The sequence below is a fragment of the Acomys russatus genome, chromosome 6 (assembly GCF_903995435.1).
Source record: "Acomys russatus chromosome 6, mAcoRus1.1, whole genome shotgun sequence".
Lineage (NCBI taxonomy): Eukaryota > Metazoa > Chordata > Mammalia > Rodentia > Muridae > Acomys > Acomys russatus.
In genome coordinates, this window is record NC_067142.1 from 5,828,886 (window position 1) to 5,842,689 (window position 13,804).

Sequence of the window (13,804 nt, forward strand, 5' to 3'; positions counted from 1 at the left end):
TGTGACCTCCAGAGCTATTGTGAAATTTTCCAAGGAAAACTCATTTCGATTCACTGACAGCAAATAAGACAAATGCCCACTAGGCCAATCATCATGAGCCTAGGAATTTTCCTAAGTTACTAGTCAAAACACAGAGCACAGCTCGCATAGGGAAGTCCTTCCTGTTGGTGTTTGTAACAGGAAATGAAGGCATGAACCGTAGTGTTTCCACTGTGCTGAATGTGACCAGTCAGCAGTAATGGAGGACTCTGGAATGTACAGCAACACCAATGGTTGGGACTTCAGATGAAGGAACATTAAAAGTCTATCTATGTGCACAATTATGCACAAAACATTCCCTACATTGAAAATGAGACTAGTGGGTAACAGTGATGAAACTAGGCGATTTCCAGAAAAAATTTGAGATAGGATCTCATGGCAATGTATTAGTCAGGGTTCTTTGGAGAACAGAACCACTGCTCTGTGTGTGTGTGTGTGTGTGTGTGTGTGTGTGTGTGTGTGTGTGTGTGTGTGTCTGAGTGTGCATTTTTGTGTCTGTGTGTGGTGTGTCTGAGTGTATGTGTGTCTGTGTGTGTTTGTGTGTCTGTGTATGTATTTATTTAAGGTAAAATAGTGACAATGGCTGAATAACTCTCGAGAGGCTTTGGTCCTTGAGGCTGTATGCTCAGCAGCTAGAGTGGCCCATAGTCACTGTCTCTCACTGGGGGGCCGACAACCCAATAGTTGCTCAGTCTACAGGGATGGAAGTCTCAGAAGTCCCAATCTGGGTTCCCAAGCATGCAAGGTTCCTGAAGAGCCACTCCTCCTCCGTCCATGACAGAAGCCCAGAAATGCTGTTTCTGATGTCAGGAAAGGGCTCATCATTATCATCAGCATCATTATCATCGTTGTTGTCATCATCACCACCACCACCACCACCAGCAGCAGCAGCAGCAGCAGCAGCAGCAGAGTGAATCACCTATTCAGGTGATTCTGATTTGTGGTGATCACAAATTTTAATTTGAGGTTAAAACCAACTATTACGAAGCCCAAGGTAGCTTTGAGCAAACTGTGTAACTGACGGTGGCCTTGAACTGTCCTTGCTCCCTGTACCTCCCAGTGCTGGGACTATAGCTGTGTGTCTTCTACAGTATGATATCTGTATACAAATCATTGGAATTATATTCCACCCATGACACACATACTATTTACCCTCTCTCAACCTCCTACACTTTTACCAGCCTCCTTCTTTCCCTCTGGCTCACTTTTTGTTTTGCTGGTCCTGTAACAGCAGTCACAGCTTCTGTGCTCATGATTGTGACAGTCACAATGTGTGAAGACGACAACACCCACTGCCTCCTCTTCCTCCTCCTCCTCCAGTCCATCTGACCTCCTCTTCCAAGATGTTCCTGGGGCCACAAAGTCATAGATGTTTGTTTGAGGTAAAGCACTCAGTGCTTTGAGCAGGGATGGGGTCCTGGCTCTGTCCATTGCCCACTACCAAAAGAGGCTTCTGTGATCTGGCCTGAGAGCCATATTAGTCTACAGGTAAAGACATCAACGTTGAGAAGAGAGTTTAACTATAGGCTGGGGAGAGATCTTTAAGGGACATGAGAAAAAGTAGGCCTAGCATGTGTGGATCCGTAGCTCCAAGGCCTTCCATCTAATTGTCACAATTTGTCAAAACAAAGGTGGTTGCTGAAGACCCCAAATCATCATGTGCTACATCCACGCACCTCATGCTGGCTTTCAGCCAGACAGTTTCATGTAGCCCATGTTGGTCTTGAAATCATTAGATGATAAAGTACGATCTTAGACTTCTGGTCCTCCTGCCTCTGCCTCCCGTTGCTGGGATTCCAGTGTTTCCCAGCATGCCCAGTTTTCTATGGTCTGGTGATGGAATTCAGGGCTTTCTCCATAGCCAATCACTACCACACACACACACACTAGGATGTCACTCACTGTATTTGCTACTCCCCCTGGCTCTGATTCTACAGGGACGCGATATTGGAACATTACTTACTCTTGAGCATTCCTTAGAAGTATTCCTTATCATTGGGGTCTTTCTGAGGTTACCAAGGCCTGGGCAACAGTTTTGTTTTGGTAGCTTTAACAAATCCTCTTGCTGTTGAATCAGTCTGGTTCCTTAGGTTTGCTGGATGCAGGTGTCCATTGCTCCCCTGAGAAGCTTGGTGACTCACACAGCCCAACAGCAGGAGCCATCTCCAGAGTTTGAATGACATCCATCTTAGCAGCCCGTGGCCACATGTTACAATGTCACCTTGGCCTTGGTCTGGAAGACAGAAAATGTAGGGGTCTAGAAACAATGCCATATGCTCCAGCTCAGGCCTGAGCAGTGAAAACAGCAGGATGAGTTTGCCAGTGTCTGTGGCCAGGAGGTCATTAGTGTAGTCTCAGGGTGGTAAAGCCTGGCCAGCAGTTTCTTCAGGCAACTGTAGTTTGGTAGGTGAGACCCAGTTGGTGAGGACTGGTAGTGCATCAGGTAGCCAGTCAACCTAGGGAGCCGTCTAGACCATGTGAGCGGCCCTTTGTCTGTTTCTTTTCTGCCCCCTTCATTATAAATTAGCAAATCTAATGTCTGTCCTACAGGTCACTGTAAAGTTTCCGTTTTCTTTACAGACTACTTTGAGGAACTTGGTGGATGACAGAGTAGCTGTTAAGTAGGAATTATGAGTTAGAAATTGAGCGGTGATAACAAACTGGTAATTCATTCATTTTCAGTTCCACAAGGAAACCGCAGAATGCTAATGTGTGCAGTTTGTCTCGCGTTCCCAGAATACAGCGGGCTTCTCAGGGCTTTCTTTAACAATGATGCTTTTTAAGGAAATCAACCCCTAAAGGACTAAGCTTATTTGTGAAACTAAACTATCTGGTCTTCAACCCCATCAGAGACTTGAGAAGGAATAAAATTAATTACCTGAGTGTACAAGGGAGTGCAGGTTAGCAGCTTCCCAGATGAGAAGATGACAGAGACAGTTGCTACATGAGCAATCACCAAAAACTATAACATTGGAGCATCTTCTTCAGCCTTCTGGCCCAATACACCTGACAGACATAATTGTGAGGCAGGAATTAATGAGGACTTGCTTACCCTATCTTGGCAGAGTTTGGCATAATTTCCATCTAATTAATATTTTCTCTGATCATGGCAGTTGTGTATTCTGAAGCACTCTCTCTATTTGGATGGATTATAATTCTTTTCTTATTCTGATTCTTCCCTTTAACTGCATCAACTGGAGGCAGCTTCTCGCCTGCTGTCTCTCAAATTGTTCTTTCTAATAAGGACCAAACAAATAAACCAAACCTGACTCTCTTCCCCATGCTCATCTTTTGGGGAGGGACAGATCCAGTTGGTGGGAAACCCTGGCACAGGTGAGAGGACTCGGTCTTGACAGCATTCTCTTCGCATTGTCCCTGCTTTCATGCCTCCTTTAGCAAAGTGCAGCCATTCTTACTCACCCTCTGTCCAGTCTTGGTTTAAGAATGATCTGGAGAACATCCTGTCCATTGGGAAGATCTAGGTAGGGGTTCAAAGTTCACTGCATGTATTGTCCTTGGCTGGTGCCATAGTTTGAGCGGGACCCTGGGCCCAGATCTGCCTATCATAATGTTCTTCTTGTAGGTTTCTAGGACCCTCTGGATCCTTCTATTTCCCCATTCTCCCATGAACCTCTACCCAGATCTAGCCAATGGACAGGACATTCTCCACAGTTGAGTGGAGAGTGGGGTCTGACTTTCACACAAATTCTGGTGCCCCATATTTGACCATGTCCCCTTGATGGGGAGACCTGGTGGCACTCAGAGGAAGGATAGCAGGCTACCAAGAAGAGACTTGATACCCTATGAGCATATACAGGGCGAGGAGTTCCCCCTCAGTCACAGTCATAGGGGAGGGGAGTAAGAGGAGAATGAGAGGGAGGGAGGGAGGGAGGAATGGGAGGATAGAAGGGATGGGATAACAATTTAGATGTAATATGAATAAATTAATAAAATATATTTTTAAAAAAGAATGATCTGGGTCCTGGTGCCACCGCTCGGCAGATAAAGGTGTATGCAGCTGAGCTTGATGACTTGAATTTGATACCCAGAACCCATGTAGCAGAAGGAGAGAACTGAACCCTTGAATTGTTCTCTGACCTCTACGTGCACGCTGTGGCACACTTGCACACACCCACATTAAATGAGAATGTAATTTTTAAGTCAACGTCTTTAGATGTTTTGTATCTTCTCAAATGCCTATTTTTGAGATAGTATCCTGAGGAAATAATGCACACACAACAAATAAATAGATAGTTAATATAATTTTTTAAGTAGGAAAATTATATGAAGTATGTTTACATAAGCAACATTAATATTCAATATCCTGAAGTCACATACTCTAATGTTTTTTTCTACTAGTGTTGTAGGTATCAGTGTTCGCAGGCCAGTGAACAAATGTCCACAGTGGGATTCTGGGCCACAGTGATTGGGGGATGGGAAGCAGGGGTGGCTTATGACATCGCAGTTACAAGTCAAGCCTTCCTGCCCAATGGTACATGCAGGTCTTGCTGCTTCACATCAAACAGCATCTTCCTTGGAGGCTGAGGTCTGAGTCAGAGTGGGAAGGTGAACACCTGCCCTTTGTCTGACTGAGAAACTAGAATCTCCTAAGGGCCTGACATGGTGACCCCATCACCGCACATTCATGACTTCTGAAACTTTCTGCCTTTGAGGACGCCATAGGTCACTGTTAGCATGTTCCTTCCCTCAGGCATTTTGGACTAGGCCATTTCCAAGGCCCTGCTTGGGTCTCCTTTAATACCTTTCCCCCAAATTCTAAACAAAGAACAATTGTTTATAAAACTTTGAAAGGTAAACTATAGTCATATACTCCTGTGATCCCAGCCCTTGGAGGAAGGGACAGGAGGGTTTCAAATTTAAGGCCACCTGAGCTGCAGGAGAAGATCCTGGGATGGTGAGAAAGCTTAGCAGGCAAAGATGCATGTTTTACAAGTTTGGTGACCTGGACTCAATCCCTGGAACCCACATAAAGGTCGAAGGAGAGAACCATTCCTCATGGTTGTCCACAGTCATGCATTGGCTTGTGCCTCCCGTATACTTCATGTACACACACACACACACACACACACACACACACACACACACACACACACACAAATTTCTAAAATTCAAAAGCAGATCTTGTCTGGAAAAACAAATATTAACTTTCATATCCTGTTTGTTGCAATTGAAAATTTTCCATGGAGCTGCCTCTGGACCAGCAACATTCATGCATGTCCTATGTGATAGCTTCATAGCACTTCATGGGACTTCTATGTTCTTCATAACTGTTCCTTTGCTTCACAATTGAGGGAACAAAAATATTGGAAAACATTTAATGATTAAATTTTGGCTAATATCCTAAAAATGTAGTGGCCATGGGATATGGATAAACATGCTAATTTATTTCTAGTTTCCCTGTACTGTCTAACCGATGTGCTTGTGCTGCAGCCGCCCACCATGTGTGCAGACAGTTCTTCATGGCACGAGAGAGCAACACCATTGTTATGCCACGGAGGGAACAGAGAGCTAGTTCCCCCAAAGTTTTACATCAGGAACTCTACAGTAGCTACACACTCCTTCTATTCAAATATTTTAGGCTTTTGGGGGGGAAGAGCAGTGTCTTATTTCCTTTTCCTGTTGCTGTGAGAAAATATCCTGACAGAAGCAACTTCAAGGGGAAAGGACTTATTTGGCTCACAGTTGTAGGTTACAGTCTGCCATGTCCAGGAATTCAGGGGTGAGGAAACTGGAAGCAATTGGGACATCATAGCCACACTAAAGCAGATGGAAATAATGTGTGCACGCTAGTGCTTGATTCAACTTTTACATTTGTACAGTTCATGATCTCCCGCTTAGAGAATGCTGAACCCACAAGGGGCTGTTTTCTCCCTTAGTTGCCATAACTGAGATATCTGTTCCCCTGCACTCAGAGGAGACAAGGCCATAAACTAACCAGACCTACGCAGTTCCTCCCTAAAATCCAGGTAGTTCAAGAGTGTGTCAAATGGACAATTAAACCCAACTGTTGTAGGTTATGAGCACAAGGCCAGGAACTCAGAGAGAAGAAAGCACTGCCAGACACCAGCTGCCCATTTTTTTTTTACCCTAAATACGTCCCACCCATAACAGGAAGCAGGAAATGAAATGAGCTAACCCAGTTGACAACAGCTCAGATTTCTCTCCAGTGATCACGGAATATAAACAGTGGAGGGCAAAGCCTTAGTGTCAACAGACTCAGATTTCATGAGTTGAGAAACTGGGAAATATGAATGGCAGCAATGGCCAAATCTGCAGCCATGCCCATCTCCACACCATTTGTGGGAGCCAGTAACCACCCCTGAGCATTGGGAAAGCTCGCTGGCCTTTCCAGTCCCTTCCTTTCAATAATTTCTATACTCTATGAAATGTATTCACAATCTAGCTTATTAAAGAAAACTAACTATATTGTGAGACTTGCTCACTCCTTCTCTCATTCTGGGAATCTTAACCCTTCCCCCTATTGAACATGTGAGTATTATTTTAAAGTATAATTATGTCATTACCTCCCTCTCTTCCTCAAATCCTTCCTTCGCCCTTCCTCTCCACTGCCTCTCAAATACAACCTGTTGAGTCCATTTCATGTTTCCTGTCCCTATGTGTTTTACGAGCTGACCACTGGTACTGGATAACCAGCTAGGGCCCTCATCCCTGAAGAAGACTAATTCTCCCTCTCTCGGAAGTCCTTAACTGCTGTAGCTCTTCATCTAGGGGCGGGGCCTTGTGAGATTTCTCTCAGCTACACTGGGGCATCACCTGGTGTGGCCATTGTCCAGGCTCTGTTTAGGCATGGGTGTAGCTGTCTTGATTTATCTAGAATCCGACTTCCTAGTCCTATGGCATTAAGAATCGCTCCACCCTCTGGTGCCTCACATTTGACCATGTCCCCTGGAGGGGGAGACCTGGTGGCACTCAGAGGAAGGACAGCAAGTAGCCAAGAAGAGACTTGATACCCTATGAGAATATACAGGGGGACGTAATCCCCCTCAGGAACAGTCATAGGGGAGGGGAATAATGGGAAAATGGGGGGGGGGAGGAATGGGAGGATACAAGGGATGGGATAAACATTGAGATATAACAAGAATAAATTAATAAAAAAAAATATCTAAAAAAAAAAAAAAAAAAGAATCGCTCCACCTCCTCTTCCTTGATGTGCCTTTAGCCTTTTTATCAAATCCGCAGGTGGACTACCCATGCCAAGACAGCTTTTCTATGGGTTCTGCGGATCCAAACTACAGCTCCAATGCTTGCGCAGATAGAGCAAGAAACTGGCACCAGGAAGTTCTCTCCTCCCTGCTGTGTGGTACTTGCTTGCTGTGTATGTAGCTGGTCTTCTAACTGTGGGTTCTGAGAAGATTCCAGCTTCTCCGTATTAAAAAGAAAACTGATGGTATGTGCTGCTGTGCGCAACGTTTTGTGTAGGTTCCTCTGGTTTTCCACAGCTCACGTTATCTTCAGGAAAGATGTGCTGCATCTGTGTGGGGCCAGATTTAAAATTCACGAATGGAACGGGATGTGTTTGCTTGCTTCTAGTAGTTAAGGAGTTGGAGCTCCTGTGTGTGGTTTGCCTTGTCGTTATCATGAATTCGTGGTCGTAGCCTCTGTCCACTATTCTGTGTAGGCAGTTTCTCCCAGTTTGAGTGAGCAAACTAGCACAAAGTGAGTGTCGTGGTCAAGTCTAACAGACAACCATGACAAGGAGGCGGCGGGCCTGGGAGGAGAGCTTACGCTTTGGGCAGCAACAGATGAGTATCTAGGCACCGGAAGACAGCGATCCTCCAACTCTTCCCGGTGGCAGAGGACCAGCAATCTTTCCAATATCTTCTCTGCCTTATTTATTTTAATTAATTCATTTATTTTGGTGTTGAAAATTGAACCCATGGCCTTTCACATGTTGGGAAAGTTCTGTTATTAAGTTACACACCTCAGCCTGATTACATGTTTTAGAAATTACTCTATTTATAGAACTTGGTCAGTCTAGTCATCCCCTCCACCACCCTCCATCTCCAGCTCCCTCAGCCCTCTCCCCATAAGTAAATCAGTTAAGAGCTCTTCACTATATACGTCAGAGGCAACTCTGGCTATTTTAAGACAAAATGAGATAACAAAAAGAACATTGTGAGTGAGCGAGTGAGTGTGTGTGTGTGTGTGTGTGTGTGTGTGTGTGTGTGTGTGTGTGTCCTAGGGATTGAACTAATGTCATCAGACTTTAGCAGCATGTGCCTTTACCCTCTGAGTCATCTCACTAGCCTCAGTTAGATTTATCAAAAGCTGCAGGATAGTTGGAGAAGGCTGAGGAACCAGGTACGAATAGGAGCCATAGAAACAGAAAAGATAGCCCATAGTCATCTATATGAGTGGCTTGGTAAAGACACCACTGGCTACAAACATTGTAGCTACTCTCTTTCATTCCTTTGTTTGTGTGTTTGTTTGAGACAGGGTTTCTCTGTGTAGCCTTGGCTGTCCTGGACTCACTTTATAGACCAGGCTGTCCTCAAACTCACAGAGATCCGCCTGCCTCTGCCTCCCCAAGTGCTGGGATTACAGGTGAGCACGACAGTGGCAGGCTCATTGTAGCTACTTTCAATCCATACACTGGTCACTGCCTTTATGTTGGCATTGGAGACCTTACGGATGACCAGAGTGCTTGTTATACTATTGAAGCGAGAAGAGAAAACTGGTTTGATTGAGTATAGGAAAGAGTAAGTAAAAGGTGGTACAAAGAGTCTCCTCCCTATAAAGAAGATCCTGTAAAGGGAAAAAGCGAGGAAGGGGAGACACAGGATCAAGCATGATTTGGGGAAGCCTCGCTCTTTGGAGCGATGCAGAGGTTGTGGTGCCTGGGAACAGATGGAGAAATATGGCAGAAAGTGAGGTTTTTTTTTTCCAGTTCCTTCTATGTGATCTCTGGGGGGGGGGGTTAATAGTTGGCAATTAAAAAGGGAAACAGCATGGAAGGCTTGAAGGTAAGAAAGAAATAGGATCAGCAATTAAAATTTAAAGGCTTGTGTTTTTATTCCAACTTCTTAAGGTAAAATAAAAAGAAAAGCACATTGCTCACAGTTGTGTGGAGAGCAGGGACTGCCTCTGATGTGGACTCTGATGCCCCCTATTTGACCACTTCCCCTTGGTGGGGAGACCTGGTAGCACTCAGAAGAAAAGGAAGCAGGCTATCCAGATGAGACCTGATAGACTGTGATGATATAGTGGGGGAAGAGGTCCCCTTCTGTCACAGGTCTAGGGGAGGGGAATAGGGTGAAAGAGGGTGGGAGGGGGGAATGGGAAGATACAAGTGAGGGGATAACAATCAGGATGTAATCTGAATAAATTACTTAAAAATGAAAAAAATGAAAAGAGATAATGGATGGAAAAAAGAAAGGAACAAAGAAAGAAAGAAAGATGCTGGGCAGTGGTGGCACATGCCTTTAATCCCAGCACTCGGGAGGTAGAGGCAGGCGGATCACTGTGAGTTCGAAGCCAGCCTGGTCTACAAAGTGAGTCCAGAACAGCCAAGGCTACACAAAAAAACAGAAACTCTGTCTCAAAACAAACAAACAAACAAACAAACAAAAAAAAACAAAAAAAAAAGAAAGAAAGAAAGAAAAAAGAAAGAAAGAAAGGAAGGAAGGAAGAAAGAAAGAAAGAAAAGAATCCCTTAAAAATGTTTATAATGAGCAGAGCAGGAGGCAGATGCTGTTGACTGTTTTTCCCCAGGGACCCTGGTCCGCTAAAAACAGTTGATCTGAGTGCTGCACTGGATCCTACACACTCTGTAACTCCCCATGCATTTACCTTTCTTTGGACGTGAGGAGAATGTGACAATTGACATCTGCTTGTTCTGAGCTGAAAGTCCACACCGTCATATTGACTCAGGCAACCTTCAGAGAAAGAAATGACCCTTTCAGAACAAAGGGCAACTTTTAACTAAGGACAGTGCACTGTAGTCAGTGGTACAGAGACGAAAGACGGAGCCAGGAGCAGCAGGAGGTTTGCTTCTACAGAATTTGTAATGTTTTTATGGCAGAAGTAACCTTCCCAGGCATGTAAGTAGCACCAACATTCCACCAACACAGGGTCTGAGAGCAGCCTGTGGCTGTTTCTAGGCTAGTGTTTTGAAACTTACCACCCACTGAATTTCAACCCTGACCCAGTGGTGCAATGCTGCTATTCCCCTGTTAGAAACTCTGGCCTGCGTCCAGAGATGACACAGCTTTCCCGGGAGTAGGTTCCACATTGGCCTGATAGTTACAACTGACTTATAAGTAAATTGGATTGGTAATTTTATTTTTAGTATGAAATTGCGCTAGGTCTTAAAATTTCTCTTTGGCCCATCGCCCAGACATACTTCATATATCACCTGCTGTGAATGCTAACAGGAATATGAATTTGTTCAGTTCAATTGAAAATGATGATCGGCCTTCCACTCTGTGGCCTGATTTCTCCAGGACCTGCTCTGACTTCTTCAGATCTGTGACTGTGGGGTCAGTCCTATTAGTCAGACTCCGCCAGGGCACCAGAAGATGGGTGTCTAAGGAGGGAATTGTGGTGGTAATGAGCAGACAGATTGAATTAGAGCTGATGAAAGCTCTAGCCCACATGACACATTGTTGACCAACGATATTGTCACAGGGTTACCATGTTGGCCTCTGAACGGCAGAACTCACAGCCCTGGCAGTGGAAAGATGAGTGACTCTAACCAGTGTTCTCCAGCCTCTCTTTTTATTTAAATCAAAAGATGACCGTAACAAATAACTTTGAATAGGAAGTGATGGTCTTTCTTAAAATTAACTAATTTCATTGTAAACAACTGATAGTTGGGCAAGATGGTTCAGTGAGTGAAGGTGTTTGCTACCAAGCCTGATAACCCAAATTCAGTTCTCAGAATCCTCATGGTACAAAGAGAGAGCAGACTCCCACAAGTTGTCCTATGACCTATAGACACACACACACACACACACACACACACACACACACACACACCAAACGTGTAAGTACTTATGGGTGCTGTGTAATGTTTAGGCATATGTCTCTGTGGTATAATGTTCAAAGAAGGGCAGCACCCCCTTCTAGAAGCTTTGACATTCAGAGCCCAGGGCCATGACTCAGCACCTTGGCTCCAGTCCCAGTGGGCATTCTCCTTCCCTCAGACTCCCAGGTTCAACGATGTTCTCTGTGACTCAGCTGTCATGACCTCTTTGGGCAAGTTCCACAGCATGTCTCGTGGCCAGGCCTCTTAGTTGGAAGGCAAAGACTTTATCGTCCAAGCTGATGGGCCAATAGCTGCCACTTCCCCGGGGAAGCCAGGCATGCCCCTGGGCCAATGCTGGGAGAGGTTCTAGGAGGGGAGCTGGGCAAAGTCCTTTCTGATAAAAGGCATTCTGAAGATGGGAGATGGCACAGGGAAGCACCCCAGGGCTCCTGTGTGTTGATATAAATAGTTCTGCATTGGCAGCTGATGGAGGCGAGCCAAACAGTAATGAACACTGGGACAAACAAACAGAGATGAGGGTCCAGCCACTGTTGGCAAAGGCTGGGAGGTGGCGGTGGTGCTTGAAGCTGAACCAACAGTGACTCCTTCACTTGTGAGTGAAGGGAGGAAGCTCCTCGAATAATTATGAGCAGATAATTCGGAAAGGCCAAGCCACACAGGACAGGGCATCGGTTCCAGAGGAAAACTGGCATGAGATATGCTAATTTTCCTGGGTCCATGTTGTATATCAACTAACTAATCATTAATTACATGATGGACACTTCCTATACACAAAGGCCTGTGCTTGACAGATGTGGAAGGGCAAGTCTTTCCCCTCTCCCTACATCATACAGTGAACAGTCATATGGATGAATGAAAGGAGAAAGATGTCTAGAAGTGTTGGCTATGACTGACAAAATAAGTACCAAGTGGGAAAGGAGACGAATCCGAATGGAAACATGAAGGATGAAGAACAGGAGAGAAGGATTTACCTGGCGCTAAAGCTGCATCCACCATGGCCATCACAGTCTAGGCAGGGACCACAGGAAAAGGAGGACGTGGCCACGTGGATTCCTGCATCATACTGAGATAGCACCCACTCCCTCAGTGGAAGCAAACCTAAGTCCTCGCTGGACCAACGGGTTCATGTAGACCCTCAGGATTCTAAGGAAGTGAGATCAACAAAAAGAGTGGCAAACTACAGAAATATGGAAAGCACAGGTGAGTCACCATGAATGAGGTGTGGCAGAGCTGAGAATCGGTTAAGTCTCTTCTTCAGACACATGGAACAACTGATAAAATGCTGAGGGGCCCCACAGAGGCCCAGTGGTTAAAGACACATGCTGCTCTTCCCAAGTTCAGCTCCCAGCACACACAAGCACCCATAATTCAGCTCCAGGGCGTCCTTTCTGGCCCCCACGGGCACCTGGACTCAAGCGCGTATCTGCACACAGACACATACGCATACTATAAGCCAAAATAAAAATAAATATTTAAAAGATAGAAATGGGATCACAAAAAATAATCAAGGCTATAAAAATGGCCAGGAAGAAAGATTGTTGGCAAAAATTAAAAATAGAAATTCAAAAATGGAAAGACAGAATGGAAAAAAAAATTAAATAAACTCTACTCGATACGTGTTAACAGCAAATTGGAGTATAGTTGAAGAGATCTTTGCATCCATTTACTGCCTTACTGAGGAGAGAATCGGGCCTTCACCCCTAAATACAAAATGATGCATTCTGTGTCCAGCTGCAGCCACCCTGTAAAAGCATACTTGAGGAAGTGGTTATGAATGTAACCTCATATTCAGTTTGCATCTAATTTTATACTTTTAACTTGTGTTACTTGGGTGTATCCACATGTGGGTTTGCAAGCATGATGCAGGTGCCAGAAGAGGCGCTAGGTCCCCTTGGACCTGCCATTGCAGCAATTGTGAGAGCCTGAGGTGGGTGCTGTGAACTGAACTCCAGTTCTTTGGAAGAACAGTGTGTACTATTAGCAACTGAGCGATCTCTCCAGCCCCTGTGAAGACAACTTTGGAATTTCCTATAAAATGCAGCTTGCATGTTGCTCTCTAAAGCTTCTTTCACCCAGGCTTGTCTGGGATTCCTTCTTGTCTAAGGTCCCCCCTCCCTTCCAGTCCCTCATCTTGGAGAACTTTCCAGACTCTGTCTATAGGATTTATTTTTGCCCCATCCCTGTTTCTGTCTTATGCTCGATTTGTGGAGCTGACATTGTGCCATGTGCCTGTGTCAGGCCCTTACTCAAGGGCACTCGAAGGGCAATAGGAGCTCCACAATCATTAAAATCAATGCTCAATAAATTGGCTGGCGTCCTATAGGGATCCATCAAGTGATTGTGGAAAAGATCTGAATGGTAAATACCCGCAAGAAGAATCTTCTGGAGTTGTTAGTAGGTTTGGGTTGCCTTTAATTTTAAGCACTTTGCTGAGTGTGCAATCAATAGTGTAGTAATTATGTAAAAATAGTGCCTGTTATAAATCAAAGCTTCAGCTTTCGTAAGAAGGCTCTGCTGTTTTCTTGATGCCTTCTAACTCAGCACTCAGCACGACCTCATGAAGCTGCACAGCAGTCTTAGTTGGAAGCATTTTACCAATGGGCAAGTATGACCCTCTGGCACAGCCATGGTGAGTATTAAGCATCTCTCTTACCAGTGTGAGAGTCTGGTCTCTACTCTTTTGTGCAGGACTGTTGCACAACACTCTCATGGGAATTACTAGGACCTAAGGCCACT

The 13,804-nt window shown here is 45.0% G+C and overlaps 1 long non-coding RNA gene across 1 annotated transcript; it reads right to left on the bottom strand.

Annotated features, from left to right (window-relative positions):
• Positions 1-5,260: 5,260 nt before the first annotated feature.
• Positions 5,261-11,377, bottom strand: LOC127190961 (uncharacterized). Its single transcript, XR_007830807.1, has 3 exons — positions 11,188-11,377; positions 9,871-9,956; positions 5,261-5,338 (listed from the first exon to the last, which is right to left on the bottom strand). It is a non-coding gene; the product is annotated as an uncharacterized LOC127190961 (long non-coding RNA).
• Positions 11,378-13,804: the final 2,427 nt, after the last annotated feature.